This window comes from Helianthus annuus, chromosome 4 (assembly GCF_002127325.2).
Source record: "Helianthus annuus cultivar XRQ/B chromosome 4, HanXRQr2.0-SUNRISE, whole genome shotgun sequence".
In the NCBI taxonomy this organism is placed as follows: Eukaryota; Viridiplantae; Streptophyta; class Magnoliopsida; order Asterales; family Asteraceae; genus Helianthus; species Helianthus annuus.
In genome coordinates, this window is record NC_035436.2 from 196034719 (window position 1) to 196053214 (window position 18496).

Sequence of the window (18496 nt, forward strand, 5' to 3'; positions counted from 1 at the left end):
TTTAGGATTACAGGTGTTTCGGAGGATGCGATTCGGTTGAGGTTGTTTCCGTTTTCGTTACGTGACAAAGCTAGAGCTTGGCTTATGTCACTTCCTGCCGGGTCCATCAGGACCTGGAATCAGTTGGCGGAGCAGTTCATGCAGAAATATTTTCCGCCGGAGAAAACGAACAAACTACGAAATCGGATTGTTTCCTTTCGCCAGGACGAGGGCGAGTCGTTGCATGCAGCTTGGGAGAGATTCAAGGATTTGTTGATTGATGTACCACATCACGGCTTCTCCAAGCGACAGCTGGTTTTGACGTTCTATCAGGGGCTCAGCTATAATACGCAAGAGCGATTAGACGTGAACGCGGGAGGCGATCTTGGAACTAAGACGCCGAATGAAGCGTATGATATTATCGAAAAAGCTGCGTTGAAATCCAGTTCGCGTCGGGATGGAGATAGAGGTCGATCATCATCATCATCATCTCGCTCAGGAGTTCATGCTGTAGACGACTACACGGCCATTACTGCACAACTCTCGGCTCTTACATCGAGATTCGACAAGTCCCAGATGATTGCGCATGCTGGCTCGGGATGTGACCAGTGCGGAGTGTCACACGAGCCTGGGGCATGTTTTCAGGGAGTCGTATACGAGGGCCACGAAGAGGTAGATTTTGTGAGTAATCAAGTAAGGCCGCAGAACAACCCGTACAGCAACACCTATAATCCCGGATGGAGAAATCACCCAAATTTTGGGTGGCGAGCGAATGCAGGAAATCAGAACCCATTGGGGTTCACTCAGCGTGCTCCAGCGCCTCAGCAGGGTCAGCAGTACCAGCAGTACAATCAACCCTACCAGCAGCGTCCATATTCGTACCAGAATCAGGGCACTGGGAGTAGCTCCCAGCAACAGGCCCCTCAGTCCAATTCCAAGCTGGAGGATATGATGGCTCAGCTTCTCTCTAGCTCTGAAAAACGATACCAACAAAGCGAGGATCGTTTTCTGGCTAACGAGGGAGAAATGAGGAGTCAGAAGGCCTCGATTCAGAATATCGAGAATCAGGTTGGTCAGCTGGCACAGATGATGTCCAAAAGGCCCCCAGGCGGTCTTCCGGGTAATACAGAACCAAACCCGGGCGGACAGAGGGATGTAAATGCTGTGATGACCAGGAGTGGAAAAACTACCGGACCCGTCATATCGGACTCAGTACCGATCACTGAAGCGGTCCCGACTGACACACCGGACGAGGTGCAAGCCAGGCTACGCCCAGCAAGTACAGCACAAGTCCAGGAGCCGGTCAAAGATTACACTCCTCAGGTACCTTATCCAGGCAGGCTGAAGAAGCAGAAGAATGAAGAACAATACGGTAAGTTCCTTGAGTTGTTTAAGCAACTACACATCAATATACCGTTGTTGAAGCCTTGGCCCAGATGCCAAAGTATGCGAAATTCCTTAAGGATATCCTCTCAAATAAACAGAAGCTCGAGGATATATCGTGTGTGGTGATGAATGAGACTTGTTCCGCCGTTCTGCAAAACCGTCTGCCCACGAAAATGGGAGATCCTGGTAGTTTCACGCTCCCGTGTTTGATTGGAAACATGTCTGTTAGCCATGCGTTGGCTGACTTGGGAGCGAGTATTAACCTTATGCCATATAAGGTTTTTACTAAACTGGATCTGGGTGAGCCGTCACCCACTAGGATGAGCATTCAGTTGGCAGATCGCTCAATAAAGTATCCGCGCGGATTTGTAGAAAACATGCTTGTAAAAATCGATAAATTTGTTTTCCCCGTGGACTTTGTTATCCTTGACATGGATGAAGATTCAAGGGTACCTTTGATACTTGGACGTCCTTTCCTCAATACAGCGAGGACGATTGTTGATGTGGCAGCTGGCCAAATCACGCTCCGAGTGAATGATGAGCACGTGACATTCGATATCAAAAGATCGATGCAGCATCCGCAATGTCACGATGACAAGCTTTATTACGTCGACATTGTCGATGCATGTGTTTGCTCTCATTTTCAAGGTACTATTGATGAGATTGATTCGGACACACGTCTGTCGTGTGGGGACCTGATTGGCATTACGCAGGAGGGCCACGATTTCGAGCAGCCAGTCTATCAGATTGGTGACGATGGTTCCCAGAGTCCGGAGAGATTTCTTGAAATTGACCATGTGAAAAAGGGGGAAACAGAGCCTTCGGTTGATGATCCGACGCCTTTGGAGTTAAAGGAACTCCCGCCACATCTCGAGTACGCATTTCTAGACGAGGAGCGTCGTCTACCGGTCATAATTTCGGCATCGTTGGAAAAGGATGAGAAAAATCGGCTTCTCGAGGTTCTGAGACTTCATAAGAGAGCCATTGCATGGAAAATCATGGATATCAAGGGCATCAATCCTTCTTTTTGTACTCACAAGATTCTGATGGAAGACGAGTACAAACCATGTGCACAGCATCAGAGGCGTTTAAATCCAAATATGCAGGACGTGGTGAAGAAGGAGGTGATTAAATTGTTGGATGCCGGCATGATTTATCCTATTTCTGACTCTGTGTGGGTGAGTCCGGTGCAGGTTGTACCTAAAAAAGGTGGTATGACTGTAGTCTCGAATGATAGGAATGAGCTAATTCCTACCCGTACCGTCACTGGGTGGCGAGTTTGCATTGACTACCGCAAGCTCAATGATGCTACTCGCAAGGATCACTTCCCGCTTCCATTCATCGACCAGATGTTGGAACGTCTGTCGGGGAAGTTGTATTACTGTTTCCTTGACGGATTCTCTGGGTACTTTCAGATTCCTATCGCTCCTGAGGACCAGGAGAAGACTACCTTTACATGCCCCTTCGGCACATTCGCCTACCGGCGGATGCCTTTTGGGTTGTGTAATGCACCAGCGACCTTCCAGAGATGCATGGTTGCGATTTTCCATGACATGATCGAGGATTCCATGGAGGTTTTCATGGATGATTTTTCGGTATTTGGGGATTCCTTCGATCACTGTTTGGAAAATTTGAGGAAAATGTTGAAGAGGTGCGAGGATACGAATCTGGTCCTGAACTGGGAGAAATGCCACTTCATGGTGAAGGAGGGCATAGTTCTGGGACACAAGATTTCGCATGCTGGTATGGAGGTCGATCCAGCCAAAGTGGATATCATTTCACGACTTCCGCCCCCCACCTCTGTTAGAGCGATACGGAGCTTTCTCGGTCATGCCGGGTTCTATCGGCGATTCATTAAAGATTTTTCAAAAATCGCCAGACCCATGACCCGTCTGTTGGAGAAAGACGCTCCGTTCATATTCGGAGATGATTGCTTGAGAGCCTTTGACCTTCTCAAGCAAAAGTTGATTGAGGCCCCTATTTTAGTTGCACCGGACTGGAGTTTGCCGTTTGAGATTATGTGCGACGCGAGTGATTACGCCATAGGGGCCGTTCTCGGTCAAAAGAGAGAAAAGCACTTTCACCCGATCTATTATGCGAGCAAAACTCTTCACGACACTCAAGAGCATTATACCACGACTGAAAAAGAGCTCTTGGCGGTCGTCTTCGCATTTGACAAATTTAGATCGTACTTGGTGCTTTCGAAAACCGTTGTGTATACTGATCACGCTGCCATCCGATATCTCTTCAGCAAGCAGGACGCTAAGCCACGTCTGATCAGGTGGATCTTGTTGCTGCAGGAGTTTGATATCGAGATACAAGATAAAAAGGGTGCATTGAATGTAGCGGCTGACCATCTATCTCGGTTAGAGCATGGAGACATCGTGGACGCGCGTTGGGATTCCATAAATGACAACTTCCCACACGAGTCTTTGATGAGTGTTGAGATATGCGATGAGTCGCCATGGTTCGCTGACATTGCGAACTACCTCGCTTGCGGGATTCTGATTAAAGGGTTGACTCACCAGCAAAAGAGGAAATTCTTTTCAGATGTCAAGCACTACATTTGGGATGACCCTTACTTGTTCCGGGTTGGTGCTGATCAGGTGATTAGGAGGTGTGTTTCAGGAAAGGAGGCGACCGATATTCTGCGCCACTGTCACGAGGGACCTACTGGAGGCCACCATGGAGCCAACTTTACCGCCAAGAAAGTATTGGACTCCGGGTTTTATTGGCCTACTATATTTCGTGATGCGCAGGGTTGGGTTAGAGCGTGCGATGCTTGCCAGAGAGCGACAAATATATCGGCACGTGATGAAATGCCTCAGACCTGGATTCAGGTTTGTGAAGTCTTTGATATCTGGGGGATAGACTTCATGGGACCGTTTCCCCCCTCACGAGGTAATAAGTACATCCTGGTCGCGGTTGACTATGTATCAAAGTGGGCGGAGGCACAGGCCTTACCCACCAATGATGCCAGGGTGGTCGTGAGATTTCTGAAAAGCTTATTTGCCCGGTTCGGCGCTCCGAAAGCGCTTATCAGTGACAGAGGGACGCATTTTTGCAATACTCAGCTCGAGAGAGCTTTGTCCCGTTACGGTGTGCATCACCGTCTATCCACGCCCTATCATCCACAGACAAGCGGGCAGGTGGAAGTCACGAACCGGGGGCTGAAAAGAATCCTTGAGCGGTCAGTTGGTGCAAACCGCAAGGATTGGTCAGATAAGCTTGATGAAGCGTTGTGGGCCTTCCGTACGGCTTACAAGACGCCTATTGGGACTACTCCCTTTAGGCTTGTTTACGGAAAGGCATGCCATTTACCGGTTGAGCTGGAACATAAAGCGATGTGGGCGCTAAAGACCGCAAATCTGGACTTAAAAGCCGGAGGTGAAGCCCGGTTCCTCCAGATTCACGAGTTGGAGGAGTTGCGACAATGCGCTTATGAGAACTCCATGTTATACAAGGAGCGCACGAAGAGATTGCATGATAAACGCTTGAAGGACCACAAAGAATTCCAAGCGGGCGATCTTGTCCTTCTTTACAACTCGCGGTTGCGCTTATTTCCCGGAAAGCTCCATTCACGTTGGACAGGCCCATACACGGTTAAAGAGATATTTCCGTATGGGACTGTTGCAATAGAGAACGCGGACGGCGTTATTTTCAAAGTAAATGGGCATCGCTTGAAGTTATACGTTGCCGGGCCGACAGAGTCGGTGATGGAGGTTATTGAACTCCAAACCCCGCACACATCATAAGTGTGGGGAGGAGAGAGTCTACGCTGCTGACTCGTGGATCAAAAATGCAGCAAGAGCGTATTTTACGCTTTAGGGGTAGTTTAGTCATTTAGGATTTATTTTTCTAGTTTTAGCTTTGAGTCTTGCTATCGACTCGTCGACAAAAATTTAGCATGAGTCTACGCTACTGACTCGCCGACAAAAATGTAGCAGGAGCGTCTTTGGCGTTATAGGGGCAAAATTGTCCATTTTTTTTGTTTTTGTAGTTTTAGCGTAATTTAGGTTAGTTAGGTTGTTTCCGTTAGTTTGTACAGTTTCGATTCGTGCCGGGCGAGGGTTCTGTATTGCAATACTGTTAGAACAGTTGGGGTGTCGAAAAAACGGCGAAAAACGGCCGAAACAGTTGCTGGAAATGGCTTCTGCAGAAAATTCTGATCTGCAGCTGATGCACGACCGTGCCAGGATCCGCACGACCGTGCGTTTCCGGGGTTCTGGCACGGTGGGTCGCACCCTCGTGCATCACCGAGGAAAATGGAAGTCACCGGCACCGCACGACCGTGCCATTCGGCGAACGACCGTGCGACTCGCTAAGGGCATTTTTGTCATTTTGCACACTATATATACCATAACCTGTTGCAAAAGCCCTCATTCGCGAACCCTAGCAACTGCAGCCGTTCCAGAGCCGTTTTCACACGAAATCGCACGTTTCCTCGCACGATCTCGCGCCCAACTTCGCACGGTACGTCTCTAGTGTTAGATTTCCTGTTTCTTGCGTTCTAGGGTAGGTTTTCTCCGATTCAACAAGGGATTTCTTAGGGTTCTCTTCATAAACAAATCGAAACCCTAACCTTTGTTTGAATCATGCTTATCGTGAACACCCGGTTGAATTTCCGACCCCTCTTTGTACAAAAAAGTTGTTGATTTTGGAAAAATCAGGATATTCAAAGAGCAGGGGTTCGAAATCTGCAGATCAGAAGATGCACGGTCGTTCCCTGTCTGGAACGGTCGTGCGATTCCGGATTGTTCCACGATGTCAGCATTGTGCCGGTGTTGCACGGTGGTGCCGATTAGCTGCACGCCGTGCGGATCCGAGCTTGATCGGCAGAAGGTGCACGTCGTCGGTGATGCACGACCGTGCATATGGCCGCACGACCGTGCGAGGTGCCCAGATCAGATTCACAGTAGCTTCATAATGTGCTGCTCGGTTATTTTCAAATTCATTTTCTGCTGTTTCTGTCTTTCTAACAATATTCCCCATTGCAGATGAATCATCCCTTCTTACAGTTTGACCCCAACGACGAGCGTGAAGCTTTATGCATTCCAAAAAGAGATGCATTATGGGCCCGAAGGGGGCAATTCGGAGTCCCAAGATGGCTTGATTGGGAAGTTATGCAAGAACTAAATCAATACGACCGTTTGGAAAATATGATGAGTCGTCCACTAGTAAATCTGGTCGGTTGCAACCGACCCGTTTACTTGGAGCTTACCATCGAGTTCTTTGCATCGTATGCTTACGAGAAGCCAGTTGCTGCTCGACGACCCAAATTCCGCTACAAGGATCGCATAGCTTTCAGATTGTGTGGAAGATGGCACAAGTGGTCAGTCGGTCGTTTGGGAAGGAGACTTGGGATCTACACTAGGGAAGACATGGATGATCCCGATGTCTTCTCAGATAAATTCACCTTCCCGTCTGATGCAGCTAGGGATGAGTTTTGGGCTGAAAACGCTGTTGGGGACCCATACAACCCAAGGATATCAAAGGCTTCACGCCTTAAAGACCCTCTGGTGCGGGTGATGCACCATGTGTTTAGCCACACCATATGCGGGCGCATGGACAGTCTCGGTAACTGTCCAACACCAGATTTGATTTTCTTGTATGCATTGGTGGATAAGGCGCCCATCAACTTGGCGGCGCGTATGGCTGAATACTTTGTGAACTGTTCAGGGAGGACTACTAGCAGTCAAATACATGGCGGTCAGTATGTGACCGAAATTGCTTACAATGAGCATCTTATGACTGATGAGGTACTTCAGAGTCTCACCCTGATTACTGAGGGGGTGCATGTCGACATCAGATCGCTGAAGGCAATGGGTTTGATTGTAGAGACTGATCAGGGGGATAGGTTGAGGGGGCTGAATAACGAGGTCTGGGACCCGTTACCTCCGCTCCCATCAGAGGAAGAGGAAGAAGATGTAGAGATGCATGAGCAGCATCAGCCACAGACACCGCCACACCAGACACCGCCACACCAGCCGCAGCACCATGAGTTCTACCAGCACCAGGACTGGCCTGACTTTTATCAGCAGTTCCAGCAGATGCGTGTCACGCAGGAACAGCATGGTACATACATTGATCAGATCAGGACCAGCCAGGACCAGATCCGAGCTGGTCAGGATCAGCTCAGGGCCACACAGGATCAGCTGAGGCAGAGCCAGGAGAGCTTGTATCAGGGGGTTAGTGCCGGGTTTTCGTACCTATTTGGGGAAATGCACCATGCATATCCCAACTACTTCCAGAACCCTCCAGAGTTCCCACCGTGGAACCCTCCTGGTTACGGTGGTGCAGGCCCCTCATTCACGAGAGATGATGACGGCGATGACGAGTAGGCGTTGGTGGTGATTTTCGTTGGTGGTTTTTATGGTTATTATTAGTATTTGTTATTTCGGGTGTTCTTTTTGCATACTATTTCGAACACCCTCGGATTATATTGTACTTTTAAACACTTTTCTTTATGTATGTTTTTATTTGGATTATTAGTATTCATGTATATTATGGTCTATTTGTATTTATTCTGTTGCTGTTCGGTGTTGCTGTGCCATATGACATATTTACAGGTTTTGGCTATCAAGTCTTTGACCGGAGCAGATCACAGATTCAGCTTTGGAAGTCTCGTTTCATAACATCATCTTGAGGGGAGTATTATTATCCTTTTTCTCTATATTTCGGGTTTCGCATTGGGGACAATGCGAAGTTCAAGTGTGGGGAGGGGGTTAACTTTGTTAACTTTGTTTGTCCTCATTTTTATATATTAAAAAAAAAAAAATAATAATAATAAATCAGAAAATTCAGAAAATCATTCAAAAATACCTATATTTTGTATATATATTAGTAAATAAACCAGTTGGTTGTGTTTTAGAAAGCTTCGGACTTGATAAAAACTTGACAAGCAAAATATTTTTGAAAAAGGAAACCGGAAAGCGTGACAAACAAAGAAAGACTTGCATGATAGTTTTCATACTTTTACCCATTCCTTCCGTTACGTGAGCATGTTTGAGCCTTGATATTGTTATATATTTGTTCATTTCGGATATAGGAGTGAGCCGGATGTTATGTGTAATTTAGAACTTGTCACTAGTATGCTTGTTAAGACCATGAATGTGCGGATTTGTGTAAAAGTGATAGAGGCACTTAGATTACCCTTTGTTGTAAACCTTGTTCTTTGTGTTGTGCTCCCCGTTCACCTTATGTTACCCTTTAGGATTAACCATGTCGAGCCTTCCCGTTTACCTTTGTTTACCCACATTATCGCCCACTTAGCCAAATTTAGCCTTTGTATGTTTTAAACCCTTTTTAGTGTTAAAACTCGGACAAAATAATCGTTTAACTAGCGTTTGTTTAAGTTTATTGTATAGTATGTTAAAAAAAAAAAAAAAAAAAAAAAAAAAAAAAACACCCTAAAAAAGGGTGAAGTTGATAGAAATCGAGCGATTTTGAATGCTTAAATGTTAAAATTTCGTTGATAAGCTCGATTGCGCTTTAGTCGCCTTTTAAAGGCGTTTGTATGTATAGTTGTATTATTTTCTTGCTAGTTAAACGCTAAAGCCGAGTTTTAACCATTTTCGCCATTTTAAATGTCCACTTCCATACCCTTCGCCCAAGCCTAACGTTACAACCCGTAAAGACCTCTTGATTTACACTTATTTGCATGTTAGTTGGTGGAGACGAGATCTTATGACAAGCTTATGATATTGCATATTTCATTGACTAGGCGTTGAGTGTTTACACATACACATTTTATGTATGTTTCATAAATAAAACCGAGTGTGTGTGAATATTGTGAGTCGTGTGAAGATTAACATGTCGAGTCAATTAAATGTGAAGTCACGGCTTTTTGGTTGTCGCTATTATAATTGCATATGCTTGTTGGGTTTTAGTCTTTTGATGATGTCTTTCGACAAACTGGCTAACCGTTTATAGTAGTTTTAAATAAAATAGTGTGTAAATTATCGTACTTGTTTGTTTCCTTCTTTTATTGCTTTTTAGTTCTGCTTGCTTGAGGACAAGCAAGGTTCAAGTGTGGGGAGATTTGATATTCGCTAATTTACACATATTTTAGTCCCCCGTTTTACCCCCATTTTATGCGTTTTCGGCCGTAAAACCGTCATTCGGATATTTATTTATCTACATTTTTGTTTACAGGCCTAAAACTGCATACCAGACAAGATGATAGCGAAAACGAGGACTTTCCGGACAAAACGACAAAGCTGCGAAGATTCTGTTGACAAAACTGACCTGGGCGTTTGGCACGGCCATGCGACGATATGCACGACCGTGCATATCCGACAACCCAGGAAGTCCCGGCAGTGAACGAGGCGTGCAAGCACGGCGTGCAAGGCTCTGAGGCCAATCCGAAAAGGCACGGTCGTTCCGGATGTGGAACGGTCGTGCGGTTCCGAGACCAAAGAAACACCTCGGAGTGGAACGACCAGTGAACCAGGCGTGCAAACCAAATGCCGGGAAGGAACGCCCGTGCCAAATGCCGCACGTCCGTGCGTGTTCGAAGACCAGTCAACGATCTGTCACTTCATACGTCATAGTGGCCCACCACCAATAATGCTTAAAGTGCACGGTCGTGCCAAACCAAGAACGACCGTGCCGATCAGAAAAACCATTTAAACAGAACAGAAGCATTTTAGACGTAACTCTGGACATTTTGGGAGCTCTGCAGGCGATTTTGAGGCTCCGAAGGCTGCTGCTTTCACTCGGATTCAAGCCACATTGCCCGGTTTTGCTCATTTACTATCCAGATTCTCATTCTTATGCTTGTTTATGGTTTGGTTTCTCAAATCTTTCCATAATTTTGTTATGTTTCAAGCATCTAGACTGATTATTATGTATTAATGTAAGCCTTTGGGCAAAAACACAACAATCCCTTGCTTGATTATAGCTTGTAGTATGCCAATCTATGTTTGTAATGACATTTTGAAGTGTTTTCTATGATTATCTTTGATGATTAGTTTGCAACCTTGTTATTGATATTGATTTCTTGATTATAAGTAATTGTGTTGGATGATTGGTGCTTGGTTAGGTAAGATAGTTGCAAAATGAAGCTTATTTAATCATGTATTAGTAAACTTTTAATTTGGTTAACTAGTTTAACTTGGTTAAAATGTAGGCACCATGATACTCTAACGGGTTAGTGGTTTAATAAAATGCAATTATTATTAATCAAGAGAGCTTGCCCTCACGGAAGGACTCTAACGGGTTAGATGGTGTTGTTACGAATTCTTGCCATGATTTGTTAGCTTAGTTAGTAGTTTCGGCCAAAATTGCTATCTTGGTGAATTTATGTGCAAGATTTGTAAAATGAACTCGGTTGTGATTTAATCTAGTTTATGCTTGTCTCGGTGGTTGCATTGTGTTTATCGGTGTTGCTTTCCTTGATTAAGTGAGGTTAGAAAACTCCTAACGGATGACTAACTTATTTTTAGGAGATTTTTGTAGACATTAATCAATCGCACGTTAAAGAACAATTTTAGGTGGTTAAAGTGTGTTTATCGTTTTAACTTTCCGAATGATTGTCATGTTAGGATTCCCGAAAGGGATACTAATTGTCTCGAAATGGAAAATTGACCGAATGCTTCTAGTGCCAAAACTGACTTAGTTGACATGCTGCGGTTGTGTATTAAGCAAGGCTATTTATATATATTTTACTATGTTTTATAAGTATTTATTTATGCTTAATTTAGATTAATTAAAACCAAGACAATTTATATTTTTTCCGGTAATTTAGTGACAAAGGTCTAGTATTATTTCTCCGCCCATTTCCGTGGATCGATACTTGGTTCTTACCGATACTTTACTACATATATGACGGGGTACACTTGCCTCTTTCGTGTGTGTTTTGATGTAAAAGTAATAATCACTTTTATAAATTTAAAACCAATTCGTGTGTAATTTCATTGTAAAAATATGTGTAGTCGCGCACGTATCAGCTAGCCATCCTTATCCTAGCCAAATCCCTGATTTCCTCAATAGTATCCAAGTCTTGAGCCAGGTTTTCATTATTTTCCTCAGGATCACGGGTACTTGTTCTAGCAGTTGGAACCACCATTTCTGTTGGGATCACCGATTCTGCCCCAAACACCAAATAGAATGGTGTTTGACCAGTAGCATTCTTGGGGGTTGTCCTATCAGCCCAAAGCACATAAGGTAATTCTTCTGCCCATTTCCCTTTCTTGGATCCAAGTTTCTTCTTCAAATTGTTGATGATGATCTTGTTGGATGATTCTGCTTGACCATTAGCTTGTGGGTGGACTGGTGTTGATGTTATCATCTTAATCCCCCAGCTGTCAGAAAAGTTAGTAGTTCTGCCCCCAATAAATTGGGAACCATTATCACATATAATTTCAGAAGGAATGCCAAATCTGGTTATAATATTTCTCTTAATAAAGGATATAACTTCCTTCTCTCTGAATTGGGCAAAAGCTTCAGCCTCTATCCACTTGGAGAAGTAATCAGTCATAGCAAGCATGAACACTTTTCCACCAGGTGCCTTAGGGAGCTTGCCAACTATATCCATCCCCCATCTCATAAATGGCCAAGAGGAGGATATAGGATGTAGAAATTCAGCCGGCTGATGAAAGATATTGCTGTGTCTTTGACAAGGATCACACTTCTTAGCATACTCCACAACATCCCTTTTCATAGTTGGCCAGTAGTATCATGTCCTTAAGATCCTTGAGAACAATCCCCTGCCCCCAGTGTGGTTTCCACAATCTCCTTCATGGAAGTCTTTTAAAACTTCTTGAACTTCAGGATCCTCGATACATCTTAAATATGGTCCTGCAAGAGATCGCTTATACAACATATTATTTAAGATTGTGAATTGAGATACCTTAATTCTGAAAGTCCTAGGGTTTTCTCCCATAGGAATCTCTCCGTGTTGTAAGTATCTCATGATTGGTGAGATCCATGATCCTGAACAAGATTGAGTATCCTCACTAGGGATCATTGCAGAATCCTCTTCTATTTCCATGGCCACTTGATTTTCAATAGCAGGAGCCAGGATATGGATGATGGGGATACTTATATCCTCTGGGATCTTCAAAGATGATCCTAGATTAGCCAATGCATCAGCTTCTGTATTTTCTTCCCTTGGTACCTGTGTCAAACTAAAGAAAACAAAGGAGAGTGCCAATTCTTTGACTATCTCTAAATATTTAGTTAGTTTCTCACCTTTAACAGCATAGGATCCATTAAAGTGATTAGTGATTAACAATGAATCCACGTATACCTCAAGATACCTGATCCCCATATGCTTAGCAATTTGCAAACCAGCAATCAAGGCTTCATATTCAGCCTCATTGTTAGTGGCTTGGAACTCACAAGCTATGGAGTGGGGTATTATGTCCCCCTGTGGCGATTTTAGTAGTATACCAAGCCCCGTGCCTTTGACATTTGAGGATCCATCAGTATGTAGTATCCAAGGATCCTTGGTCTCCTCCAGCTGTTGGACTTCCAATTCGGCTTCCTTTTGTAAATCACTACTGAAATCAGCCACAAAGTCTGCTAATGCTTGGGATTTGATGGCTGTTCTAGGCTCATATCTTATATCATAGGCACTAAACTTTACTGCCCACTTAGCCATCCTTCCGGACATCTCTGGTTTCCTGAGGACATTCTTAATTGGAAAATTAGTTCTAACAACAATAACATGAGTTTCAAAATAATGTCTTAACTTAGTAGATGCCATAATTAGTGCAAGAATAAGTTTTTCAAGGTGTGAATACCTGGATTCAGCATCAAGTAAACTCTTACTTACATAATAGACAGGATATTGTGTACCTTCATGATCCTTAACAAGGACTGCATTTACTGCTTTTGAGGATACCGCAAGATATAAGGATAACACCTCTCCTTTTTCTGGTTTCATCAACGCTGGAGCTGAGGATAGGTATTCTTTGAGGGCTTGTAAAGCACTCTCATGCTTCTCAGTCCACTCAAATTTCTTGTTCTTTCTTAAGATATCATAGAAATCTTTACACTTCTCTGAGGATTTGGATATAAATCTGTTTAAAGCTGCTATCCTGCCTGTTAGCCTTTGCACATCCTTAGCGTTGGCAGGAGATTTAATATTCACCAATGCTTTGATTTGTTCCGGGCTTGCTTCAATGCCCCTCTTGGTTACCATATATCCTAAGAATTTACCTGCTTTAACACCAAAGTGACATTTTGAGGGATTAAGCTTCATGTTATATCTGTCAAGGATATCAAATGCTTCCTCCAAGTCTCTTAGGTGATCCTCAGCTTTTATGGATTTCACCACCATATCATCTATGTATACTTCCATAGTCTGTCCAATCTGATCCTTGCACATCATATTCACCAGCCTTTGATATGTTGCACCTGCATTCCTTAATCCAAACGGCATAGCAATATAACAATATAAACCGGTTGGGGTCATAAAAGCCGTATCCTCTTGGTCAGATGGTTCCATCTGAATTTGTTGGAATCCAGATGAAGCATCCATAAAAGTTAACAGTTCATGACCCGCCGTTGCATCCACCATGGAGTCAATGTGGGGTAATGGGAAAGGATCCTTGGGACATGCCTTATTTAAATCAGTGAAATCGACACATACCCTCCACTTTCCATTTTTCTTTTGAACAACAACCACATTGGCCAGCCATCTTGGATACTTTACTTCTCTAATCATACCTGCTCGTAGCAATCTCTCTACCTCTTCCTGGATAATGGCATTTCTTTCTTGTGCAAACTTCCTCCTTTTTTGATGGATTGGTTTGAATGACCTGTCAATGCCAAGTTTATGAGTGATAATATCCTTAGATATACCTGTCATATCCTCATGTTTCCATGCAAAGGTAGACTTTCTTCTTTTGAGGAAGGATACAAGGTCTTCTTTCATCCTGCCAAGGATCCCTAACCCGATATAGATTTTGGATTCAGGATCATCAGGATCCATGAGGATTTCGACCACATCCTGCTCTCTTGCCTCCAAGACATCCCTTGGAGGATACTTTAATTGCTATTGCTCCCTTGATTTCGAGGCTGGTTTCATTGATGAAGTATAACAATCCTTAGCCTCCTGCTGATCACTATCGATCTTGACTATTCCCCAAGGGCTAGGGAGCTTCACACATTGATGGTAGGTGGATGGGACTTCCTTCATATCGTGTATCCAGGGTCTGCCAAGGATAACATTACAACAAGATAAACAGTCAATAACACAAAATTTTTGATAATTATGTAATCCTTCCACATAAATTGGGAGTTTGATGTCCCCCAGGGTTCTCTTAGTTTCGCCACTAAATCCCACAAGCACGAAGGATCTTGGTGTGATATCTGATTCAGGGATACCCATTTTCTTCAAAACATCTAGCTGGATAATGTTTACTGAGCTTCCTCCGTCAATAAGGATCCTGCGGACAAAATGGTTAGAAATAAAAAGAGTAATAACTAAACTATCATGATGAGGATCCTGGATGTCAACACGATCATCCTCATCAAAGGTTATGACTTTTCCTTCCGAGACACTCGATGTTCAAATAGGTCTTTCTCCATTATCCATTTTAGCTTCCTTTGCATGCCTTTTAGCTGCTGAGAAGGATGTACCACAAATGTCTGATCCTCCAGAAATAAAGTTTATCACTTGTGCATCTGCCGGAGGGGCTGGAGCTTTTTCAGGGATCCTTTCAGGATCCTGAGTCCTTGGCTTTTTTCTTCCCAGCAACTCTTTTAAATGCCCCTTGCTCAGCAGATATCCAATTTCCTTTCTCAATGCAATGCATTCCTCTGTTAAATGCCCAAAATCCTCATGGTATGCACACCACTTTGATTTGTCTTTAACTGCGGCCGGTTTGTCATTTTTTCTAGGCCATCTGGCTTTTTCTCCTAGATTCTGCATTGCAAGGATTAGTTCATGGTTATCAACGGAAAAACAATATTCAGAAATTGGAGGATAATCCTCATCATCTTCTTCTTGGTCAACAGCATGCACGTTCTGGTTGTCAGTTCTGTTATAGGATTTGAATTTGTTGTTCTTGAACGAGGATCCTTGCTTTTCTTGTTTTGAGGATCCTGCCAGTCTCTCCTGGATCCTCTTGTCATCCTCTAGCCGGATGAACCTGAGTGCCCGAGTCCTTACTTCATCTAGGTTCCTGCATGGTGTCATAACAAGATCATCATAGAACAATGAATCCCTAAGCAATCCCATTTTGAAGGCCTCAACAGCCGTGGCTATATCCAAGTTGGGAATGTCCAAGGATTCTTTACCAAATTTGGTTATATAGTCCCTTAATGATTCATTATGACCCTGAGTTATCCTATATAAATCACTAGTTAATCGTTCAAATTTTCTACTACAAGAAAATTGATTATTGAATAAGTTAACTAGATTAGCAAATGAAGTAATAGAGTAAGGGGGAAGACTTAGCAGCCATTTGATAGCTGATCCAGTAAGAGTGGATCCAAATCCCTTGCACAGGCATGCTTCCTTTAACCTTTCTGGAATCGGATTGATCTCCATCCTCTCCCTGTATTGTGCTATGTGTTCCTCAGGATCCGTTGAACCATCATACAGCTTTATAGTTGGAATATGGAATCTTTTGGGTATCTCAGCATCACAAATTGGTGGTGCAAAACGAGATATCTTATGGCTTCCATCTGCAATCTCCAGGATAGGTTTGACCACCCCTAGAACACTTGATATCATATCCTTCAGTTTTTGCAGCTCTTTGGCCATAGCATGGTTGATACCTGCATCCTGCATGAATCCATGGTTAGTGGTAAGAGAATTATTAAAAGTGTTACCTCCCATTGGGTTCAAGTTAGGAACACTGGATGTGAATCCATATTGCTGGGACTCTGGGATGATGGAGGGACCAGTGGAAGCAATGGTCTGCATTGGAATAAAATCTCCCTGATGGACATCTGAACTTCCTGTTTGCAAACTCTTCAAGGATCCTGGCATCTGGAAGGATCCCTGAAACTGGGATGATCCTGGAACAAAGGAGGATCCTTGAACCTGGGATGATCCTGGAACAAAGGAGGATCCTTAAACCTGCTGTGCTCCTGAGTAGGCTCCTGAATTCATGAAGGATCCCATATGTTGAGGATAGGATCCTGCTGGCTGGAAATATGAACCTGATGCCTGAGTCACTATTGCTGAACCGAAGTGCACTCCTCTTGGTCCACCCACATGTTGAATATCTGGAACCTCTGATGGCTGAGAAGTAATCACCGGGGTATCAAAATTCAAAGATTTGGGCACTAGTGGAGAATGATCTTCTGCCGCTTTCTTATTGTTGATGCATTTATTGTCTATCGCCTTCGTCAATCTGAGTCGTAGTGAGAAGCCGGAAGAAATCAAGCGCATAATGTCATATTTAGTTAGAAATGGCAAGGTGGCAAACTTGTAATTAATGAGAACTTTCATTAAGTTGCCTTGACCATATAAATAGGAGTTTATGTCATGAGTTAGTTAGTGAAAAGTTGAAGACTTTCCTCCATTTTAGGGTTTTGGAGATCCAAGTCTAGAGAGAGAAAGTCTAGAGAGAGAAAGTAGTTGTAAACGTGATTTTGTACCGTACAAGTCAAATCTAGTAATGGAATCACGTTAGTAGTACGATATTGTGTGTTCGGTCACGTTCGTTCACGGATTCCGCACGTGAAACGTTCGTTACGCAATCGAACGGTCTCAAAACCGGTCCTACAATTGGTATCAGAGCTAGGAGCTCGATTGCTTGATCAAACACATCGTTCTCGTACAGATTTCAGCGATTTCAGAGGCGATTCAGATCCGATTTCACCTATTTCTTCATCTTCTACCTACTTTTCACGTTTTTCATCGTTTTTCATCAAATTGAACAGGTAAATACGGTCCGTTTCGTCTGATTTTTGGATATGTTGTGCGTATAGACCTGATCTACAACCCTACCAAGTTTCAGCTCGAAACTCCAAGCTGTTTAGGAGTAATCGCAGTTTTTCGGTCCGAATTCGCGTCAAATTTCAGCTCAGGATCGCTTATTTGGCACTACTGTGGATCGCTTATTTGGTCTTAATTGAGGATCGCTCGAAGTGTTTTGAGTTGGTTCGCTCCAAGTTACGTGTATGGTCCGCTTATTTGGTCAGAAAGAGGACCGCTCCAAATCAACTATTGAACCGATTATGTGACATTGTGGTCCGCTCCAAGTGTCAGTATAGATCGCTTTTGTGTCACCTTCTTCACGTGAACTTCTGAACATCCAAGGCTGCATGTGGATAACTTGAAGGTCCAATTAGGTTGGAGTATTAAAAGGATAGTTGACAAGTTGATTTGCATGTGATAATTAAAGACACGAGTCACGATTAGTAGTTGTCAGGTTGTTTTGTCGGCCACACACAATTTAACGGCAAATCATGTTCATCTCATTCGACAGCCCAATCCCAGTTCATTACACCGCCCCACCAATGCATAATGAATCAAAAGGTTAAGTCCACCGCCCCACTTGCAATAAAGGCCCAATCCGAGCTTTCCTGTTGCCGCCGTCTATTGTGTGATACAGCAGCTCACTACATGTCATAAGGCCCAATCAAAGTGCTTTAAACAAAGTGAACTGCCCCATTCAAAGACTTTGTAACCCAATCATGTTTACCGTCCATTTGATACAATAGGGACAATCACTGTTTAGCCAACCCATTCGTCATTTGATACAATAATAAGTCACACTAAACAAGTCCCACTAAACCCATTAACTTTCTTTGGCCCATGTTGTCAGTTCGTGTTTGTTGGTAGTGTATTCAAAGCACCGCCCCATTAAAAGGGAGGCCCAATCACTGCTTTATTGTTGTTAAAAACCGGTAAACCAATCTGCAATCATTGTTATCCGCCCACCGCCCCACTAAGATTGAAGAATTTTCATTGTTTTTGTAGTTGATATATTACACCACCCATTTTATCGCTACAAAGTGTAAGGCCCAATCACAATAAGATTAGTGGTGTTTTTGTTTTCAGATTATTGTCTTGAACCGACCCCACTACTAAAACAAACAAAACAAAAATAAAAAAACATTACTAGTCTATAAAGAATTGGGGGAACATTTGAATTAACAGTGAACAGGTTCACGAATCTTCGACAACGAGTCTTAGATTGGGTTCATCAACACACGGTTTCGT